At 30.0% G+C, this 9627-nt stretch overlaps 1 protein-coding gene across 3 annotated transcripts in view; it reads right to left on the reverse strand.

Annotated features, from left to right (window-relative positions):
* Positions 1-9627, reverse strand: part of LOC108745838 (circadian locomoter output cycles protein kaput-like) — a 104126-nt gene that overhangs the window by 18831 nt on the left and 75668 nt on the right. The window lies entirely within an intron of this gene.

Here is a 9627-nt window from a genome sequence, read left to right on the forward strand (position 1 = left end):
TAATATGTGTACAGTGTGTATTTTAGTAAACAGTGGCGTATATATCTTACACGTGTGTATATTTATAACGCTGAGATTTTTGAAGTACAATTCCGATACGCGTTAAATGTATTTATATATATGTATAAGGACATCAACTATTTTTGTTACAAAATACACTCAGATATAACACACATGTCCAAAATAAGAACATAAAAGGATATAATAAGACATAACAAGACGTCTTTTGATATAATAGTTACAAGATATTTTAAGGGAATCCTAAAGTAAAATCAAATTTCGAACGAAATCGCTATTTTATCGATTTAACAGAACTTACAATATATATACGATTTACATATGACCATCACATTACTGCATATTTTTTTTATAACTACGCATTTTTTTATAAAGGCAAATGCATTTTTAGGGAATGCAGTACCCCTTTGAAGAAAATTGATTATTTCCTTTCGAAGTGAGAGAATATCATCAGTCGAAACTGTACAAAATAGAAAAAAATGTTCTCAATAAAAATTGAATAGTTTGGAAAGTACTTTATAATAATAGTTTTTAAAAATTTGTTTAAATAAAAAAAATTTGTTTTTTCATTATAATTATTAAGTAGTCTTAAAACCATTCAACTTTTAAACATTTTTTTCTATCTCTTACAGTTTTCGATAATATTCACTTAAAAAAAAATGACCGATTTTTTTTCAAAAGGGACGTTATACCCTCTAATAAAATAAGCAACGTCGTTCCCCTGTGATTGACCCTTTATAAAAAAATATGTGCCCTTTATTTTTATCTTGAAAATAATATACAAAATCGGAGGAGGACGTTTTTACAGCTTTCCTTGTAAGATATTAAATTTGTAAGAAATTTTCAATAATTTCAATAATAATCATGAGCTTTGTATTTTTATCGCTACTGTTACTCCATTCTTTGTTTCGATGTTGGAAATCAGAGATACTTATTTCATTCATTATATGAGAGATATTTCATTCATTATAATTTCGCAAAAACGACATCAGCCATTCTGAGAGAATTTTCGCAGAAATCATTATAAGAGACTAAACTGAAGATACTTTAAAAGGATATTAAATTGAATTACCTGCACACTAAACGTTACGTCAAGATATATACCGTAAAAAATATAATTATGTAAAATAAAATTAAAACTGATATATTTATCGTTTTATTCCACGTTATATTCTTTTTATACAGAATAGTATCAAAGCAGTCCATTTGATTGTCGACCTTGAAATGGCAGTCGTTTTATTATTTATATCATCGCGCACGCGAGTTAAATACAACAAATAAACATTTATAATTGTTTCATAATAAACATTCTTAAATAAACATTATATTCATTATTAAAATCGTTATAGTTATGAATTTAATTAATCATTGATATTTTTCAATTACTATCAATCGCAAAATTTAATTAAGGCTTCTATCCCTTATTAACAATATTAATATCCCTTATTATAATATTAACAATAATCACATTAAACTATAATATCAATAATAAAAAATTATATAAAATATATAATTTTTTCTTTGCAATATACATATAATACATTTACGTAAAATTAATTTTTTCTTCATATGATAATAGATAACATAGTTACATTATTATTTGATAAAAGTGCAATGTGTATTAATATGAACATTCTAATATATACATAACACGCGCGCACGCTTATATATAAATATTATGTAACATATCAGATGTTACGTATATATAATTTTGATTTTATTTATAATATAATTAACAATTAATCCTTTAAATTTGGTTCTTTGTCCTTTCGATTTTGTAGTAATCTAACCTTTATAAAAGATGATTCTTTTTAATTTCTTTGGTTTAAGAAAATAATGTTAATATATGCTAATAAATATTCTAAAAAAAAAACTGAAGCCAGTCTAAACCCGAAATCGACTTCCTCGTTTCTAAAGGTTAAATGTACACGAGAAATATGTCTCGAATATTTACAAATTATAAAAGGGATCAAGAATATCTTCGAATTATGTAAATGATTAATTCGGCATTGATAGATTGACACATTGATGGATTATTATAACAAATACTTCGTGAACGCACCACTGTGTATATAAGCTTGCATAATCGGATATTCAAGAAAGAATGACGTGACGTATATTTTCCTCGCTAATTAACATATTATCAAGTACACGATCTATTATGTACTACATGTAGTAAATCTATTTCGTTCACTATTATATGCAGCCAATTCGCTGCATCAATTGTATATTTACATACATATATGTAATTCAACACATAATTTTTTTTGTAATTACTTTTACAATTAATTTCTTATCATTAATAAATACGAGTGTGCATTCATTGCACGTGAAGTTGCACACTTGTTTATTCGGGACAATGTTGCTAATTTATGCGTTGCATCACAAGTGTTGGAAATGACGACCTGTTGCTTGTCTGTGCACACGTATAAAGTAACCGAAGTGAGAAAATGTTTAAGCTCGTGTTCGCCGTATCTTGACGGCGTAACACGTGCATTTATGACCCTAATCTTTTTGCTCGTGCGATGGAATAGCTTATATAATAGGATCAAAGCTATAACGGTCTGACCCTCAATAAACTTCTTCGTTATGACCAAACCATGAAAAAGACTGTAAATAAATATATAAAATTATACGGCAACTTCTACCTGCAGTGAGTTGTGGTCAGATGTTTAAATTTTCATTTTAACTCACTGCGTTGATTGATTATTTCTTTGGCAGAGTGCTCGTTGCAGAGACATATAATATTTTTGTCACGAAGAGAAGGACCGGCAGAGTGTGGACGATCTTGAATAAACAATCGATGCAACTACAGATGTATAATGTTACAATGTGCCGTGAAAAAAGGATCAAGCACATTGTTAGGACGCCATGCGGGGACACATTCTCGGGCACAAGACAGTTATAGATCAAGGCTAGCGGTGTGATTTCATTCGATTTACAATCTGCATGCGCTCGAGGTCTTCTCTCCGGAATCGCGGCGCAGTGATTTATTTCTCCCCGCCAACTTCGGTAAAATGTCTAGATTGTCTCCGCGAAAATCCATCTAATTGATTCAACACATCGAATTAATTTACTATCTCGGAAATATTTATCTTGCACGACACTTCTCTGTCGAGATACGTCACCGGCAATAAACAATCGGCGCTTTGGCGTTGCGTCTGGTATCCGCTGCGTATCTGGCAGAGTGCCTATTCCGTGAACTCTTGAGTATCTCGTGTTCGACAGAATGAAGCGCGCTATAATGTCAGCAAACAATATCTCTTTCTCTCGGGAACAGCTTGAGAAATGATCCAAAGGACGAGAGCATGGTGATATAAAATGCTACTCGAGATACGCGTCGTGTAAATAAAATGTCCGCGATTATTAATTCGAGAAGATAAAAACCGGAGAAATTAGAGAGAGAGAGAGAGACAGAGAGAGACAGATTGCTCACTAATTATACTTCCGAGTAGAGCTCTTGGTAAGAGAATTAAATTAATATCTCTGCACGATAATCACAAATTATATATAGTAACATAAAACATCGTGTAATCGTAAATATTAATACATGAGTGCATTAATATTACTGTATTATCGCACCAGTGCATTAACACTCACAATGTTTAATAAATGATAATTACTGAAAGTCTAGGAAGTGTTATAGAAATTGAACATATACTTTGTCGATTATCGCTGTTAAGTGAAGAGGATGCGCGCGTTATACAGTTGATTGAAGTATGTGCTGTAGCATCGATGACGCAGATTACACTAACGTGAAATGCCATTCAGTATACAGTCACATAGTGTGTCCTATTTTAATCGATCTGCGTGAATATTATTAATATATTATTAGTATCATCAAAAATATTCTAAATAAAAATCAAAGCATTTCAAGCGAAACATTACGTAACAGACATGATTTTTCCATAACGTTTCAGACATTAAAAATTTCAATAAATTAAAATTATAATTTCCATAAAATTCAGACGGATTATTGTAAAAATAATTATCAAAAACAGATTATCCTTCTGTTAATTCACTTATATCGACGATTAAAACAATAAAAGTTCCTATATATATTTTTGTATAAATTTTGTTATCAAAAGCTATTTCTTTCTAGTGACAGTTTTATATAAACTTTATCTCATTTTCAGTTTTATATTTTTTGCAAAAATCTTGTGAAACATAATAGTGAATAAAAAATTATGCATTGATAAAAGGGTTAAGATTATACTTACAAAACATATGTAGTTTTATTAAAAAGATAGTACATCATACACACACATTCACTCACACACACACATACACATTCAGCAAAGAACAATTTATAGTTTTTCAAGTAAACATTGGCAAAAGACTTTTTCTTCTTTCGTAATGACACTTGCACTCAAAAAAAGGTCAATACGATTAGAAGCACATGTATAGATGTAGAGAAAAGACACTGGAGTTGAAACAAAATCAGTGAGGATATGAATTTAGAAAAAGTATCATACATATGTAATTCGAAAATAATCGTTAAAAGTGAGTTTTGTTAGAAACTATCAATTTAGAAAACTATCATTTTAGAAAAATTGTTATTCAAACTCGGCGATTTTTTTTATGCAACTTGTCAAAAAATTTCTTTTTTTGTACACATTGTACATTAACAATGTGATTTCCAAAACAGCGTGTGAAGATTATCTGGCAGTGTTTTTTACACAATGTCGTGTTTATTTTGGCAATTATTCCAGCAGTGACCTTCGCGTTATCACATTGATAACGAAAAAAATTTTACTTTAACGTTTTGATAGAGTCGCAGTTGAGACAGCTGGGGACACCTTTAAGAGGCACCACAAAACAGGATAAGAGATAAAGATAATTAATCCAATTCGTAGATACCTTGTTTTAAGCGAGTAAGCATTGAATTTTCTAATACCTGCACACCGTGTTATCAAGTAGTACAAATAATTCTATTCTCGTTTCTGCATGTGATAACAGCGAATAGATAAATATCATAAGTGGTTGACAATAATCTTACATAAGAGATTATGCGCAAATTAAAGAAATTTGTCACTAAAATATTTTGATAAATAAGTAATTATCGTTTCTCACAATCAGATCTACCAAAAATTACTATAGCTAGTGTAACCAATTAATAACGAAAAAATGTCGAATATTATGAATTTAATGAAAACGAATTCTTCGAATAAGCCATCAATGTAAATGTCAACTGCCGAACATATATCCTGGCGTCATAATATAATGTAATAACGCAACTCGTGGAATGGCAGGACGTATATCTCGTAACCGCGACGTTATACACGACAGGCAATAAATATTTAAACTCGCCACGAAACAATGGCATAAAAATTCAAACGACGTCACCGTCGGGCACATGGAAACGACAATACACGAGACAATAATGGCGTTAGCGCAATTTTACGTAGAAATATATATTTCTCGCAGAGATTGCGAGATAGCGGGTTCGAGGATGGGTATGGATGTTTTGACTTACTTCTCATCAGAAAAGCGACGAATTGAAATCGTGAAAGTCACGTTTGTCACTTTAGGTTCACTTAATTGAAACGCTAACGCTACGCTGTGTTTTCTTTTTCGCGCGAAAAGAATGCGTATTTTATTCGACCGAAGGTTTCGACAAGGCCGCCGAAACCTTTTTGAGCAATGACGTAATCGGTTGCGGATCTTTCATCAAGGCCAATTTGCCGATGGCAGAGATAATATTCATCAATAAACAAATCTTTATCACCGAGAAGCGTCAAAAGAATCTCGAAAATAAAGGCAGATCGTTTGCATCAATAAAGGACCATGCATATCTATTAATACTTTACGATCGATTTACTATATATCTTTCTATTATATGTTTTTTTTTTCTATGTTTCGTTTTGCCAACTGGTCCTGTTGTGCGTGAGATCTCATTCGAAATGCAGATGTGTATTCGTACGTAGATGTGATGGTATTCGACAAAATCATTATCTTTGCATAACAAGATTTTCGTATGGTGACCTCCGACAATTGTAAGCGTCCAGAAGAGGATAAGATATTCATCAATAAATCGCATGATCCTGATGTGATTTTCATTTTATTTTCGTATATTGCAATTAACAGGACGATTAATTATATCACACTTGATGACTGTATTTCTTGTCGAATTAAATAACCTGTTATTAAAAAATCAGCAGAAGTTGTTTAATTAAGCGGGGCCAAAAAATGATGATTGTACGTCATGTTTGCTTGTATAAATAAAATTAATAAACTGATTGAACAGAGAGACAGAGAAAGAGAAAGCTGTTAATATCTACATAAATTATTATAATTACTACTTATATCATTGATGAGTATGGTGATCTATCTGATGACACTACTTATACAGCGTAAAATGATAATTAAAGAGTCATTGTGCACAATATGCATCGATTAGCAAACTGCAGCATATAATAATGTGATAATTGTTGTGTAGAGAATACAATTTTACTGTGAATATTATATGAATATCTCATATAAAGTATACTTGTGTGCGTTGATACTATTCCACAGTGTTACTGACATGGCAATTAAGGCAGAAGTCACTAATTTAAAGTTGGACTTAATTTGAGAGTTACTACATCCGTGATAAATTATGTTAGACCAGATGGTTCTTATAAACGCGCTCAAATATAACCACTTCTTTTCCAAGTTACATCATCTGCGTTTTTTCTTAGCATATATGGCGTCCAGACGACATGGACAAAGTCAACCAAGCCGGAAGGAATTAAAAAGGCAGAACATTTATTCATTACAACACTCATTAAAAGCATAGATCTGTTTTTAATGCTAATTAATTCTTAGAAAATAATAAATGTCATGGTAAATTTTTTTGTTTTTGTTTTGAGTACACCAATGCCATCTAATAATGTTAGAGAAAAAACACTTCTATATTTATAACGTATGTGTAATGGAATTCTGAGACATGGATGTCTTTAAAAATAACTTCTTTGTTATCTATCTTAAGAATGTATTGAGAGCAGTTTAATTAGATTTAGAAGAAGAAAGACTTTTTCAAATAATGTGCCGCCTTCGTTTCTATCATTAGTTACAATTCTGTTGAAAAATAAAATTAGTAAATAACATTTTAAACTTACAAACTATTGAGAGGATTAATCTGTTGAAGTAACAAAAAAATTCTTAAACCTTGAATTATCTAATTCTATAAAAACAAAATATACGGAAATATATGAACCTTGCATATTATATTAAGAGATTTGATTTGAGATAAAAATAATATATGTAAATGATGATATATGCAATCTTACGACGATATGAGTTTTCAAAAAATATAAGAGTTCTTTCAATAGAATATACAGTACAAAAGAAAACGTATTTCAGAAGAATAATGAATCTCTGTAATACGATTTTCGCAGGATTAATGCATTTTGGCACTCTCTTTTTTGATTTAACAGCTTTTCTAAGCAGGAAAAATCCGACTAAAAGAATTTTATTTCAAAATGAGAGTGAGAAAGAGAGAAAAAGAGACAAAGAAGAGAACTAGTGGCAAAAAAGTTGTCATATTGTTGGCAAAATAAAATATAATAAAAACTTTATTTCACATATTCTTTGTCAATATTTAGAATACTTATATTATTTTTTACAAGTCAAAGCTTTAATTCACAAAAAAATAATGAATAAAATAATAATAATAATAATAATAATAGCAAAAATATTTGATATTATTATTTAAAGTAATTTGAAATTAATTTTTATTTTAAAATATTTATTTATTTCAAAATATACGCAAATAATATAATAAATTTACAGCAAATAGAAATTTATTATATTAATATTAATAACCATACATAATATTTATCTCTCATTTTTGTTTTTATTAATTTAATTCATTATCGTTTAATTCTGATAAATTCATCAGTTTACAAAGGGCTGCTGCAAGAATTTTTTGCATTGAATTTCTCATAATGTAAAATTAATTTCTTATAATGTAGATTAGACGATTTTCTCAATTTAATTTTCAAAAAACATCTAATAACCAGACCTGTACATTTATTTTTTAGTAATATGATGCGCAGTAATAAGTAAATATATAATTCATCAATACTCATTTATATATTATTTCAACTTTATTTATATTGTATAATAAACTAAACAATTAAATTCAATTTCAATTATTTAACAATTCGTAACTCTATTCTTCTCTCTCGCTGCTCTTTACTTCTTTATCTTTTTTTTGACGTACTTTATACGTGCTACGAATATACATATATCTCATTTGCAAAATAAGCTAAGCTGGTAGACAGGACAACAAAAATTTCTGACGGACCCTGTTCTCATATATCTTGCTTTTTTCTTTGTATGTTTTTTCTTATATGCATAAATACGCACACTCGCATAGGCAAGTAGACGTGAGAGCGTGTGAGAAGTGTCCTGGAATTGTAAGTTGGATAGGTCGTGGCAAACGTCACAAGAGCAACATGCCGACGGACATTCTCACGTAGGTAGCTGAAATTCTCGTTTTAAATTTTTGCCATAGTTGATGCAAAAGAGTTGTTCTATTTATCAAGTAAAAAATTAAAAATAATATTCAAAGAAATAAATCAAATTTCTCAAATTTTTTATATCTAAGAGAAGTATGCTTGATAATATTCAATCTTATAAATTCAAAGTTTATCTTAAATATATAGAAAAATTATAATCAAATAATATTATCGCAAATAAAAATATAACAAGTTATGTTCCAAATAATTGTGACTTTTGTTTTTTAATGTTCAATATATTAAGTAAAATTTGTATCTTGTAGATACAAGATTTTAGATTTTCCGAGTCTGTCTAAATTTATAGAGAATTATGTAAGTGATTATTTATAAAAAAAGCTGTGAGAGTTAAAGTCACAGCAAATTATCAAGTCTCATATTAATTACATTTTGAGGATTAATGTATAAACATTATACGTCTGCACGCGCGATACACATTCAATATATACACTCTAAATTATTGCGCGCAATGCATACATATTAAAAATAACAGAAATATCTAAAACGTGAATTCCAGGAAATGTAATAATTATTGGATATTTCAATAATAAAAAAAATGAATTATTTTAATTATTGCAAGTTTTGCAAGTTAAATATTTTATTGTGCGAGGCAATGTTTCTAAATGTACGTTAAATACATATATATATATATACAGGGTGCGACACGGGAACCTATAGTATTTCAAATCGCTACTGCAACTACAAAAAAAAAGTAAGGGGATGGGGAGCGCGAGCGCGTGATAGTCTGATCTGCCACATTTCGTTTTCCAGTATTCGTTCGTCGCGATGAGTGAGTGGAAGACAGAACACCGTGCATTCGCGGTCGAGATGTTTTTTAAAAGTCAGGAATCCTATATAACTACCATACACGCATTTCGAAAACGTTTTTCAATTCAGCCGCATAAACCAGTACCAACCGAAGTAACAGTGCGTTCGTGGGTTAAAAATTTTCGCCAGAAAGGTGTCGTGAATAAAATAAAGCCACCAGGTCCCAAAAAAACGTTCGAACTCCCGAAAACATCGAGCGCGTACGCATCGCTTTGAAAAAAAGCCCGCAAAGATCTCTTCGAAAGCATGCGGCTAGCTTGAATTTAAATGAACGTACGAT

The sequence above is a fragment of the Trachymyrmex septentrionalis genome, unplaced genomic scaffold (assembly GCF_001594115.1).
Source record: "Trachymyrmex septentrionalis isolate Tsep2-gDNA-1 unplaced genomic scaffold, Tsep1.0 scaffold15, whole genome shotgun sequence".
Taxonomy (NCBI): Eukaryota; Metazoa; Arthropoda; class Insecta; order Hymenoptera; family Formicidae; genus Trachymyrmex; species Trachymyrmex septentrionalis.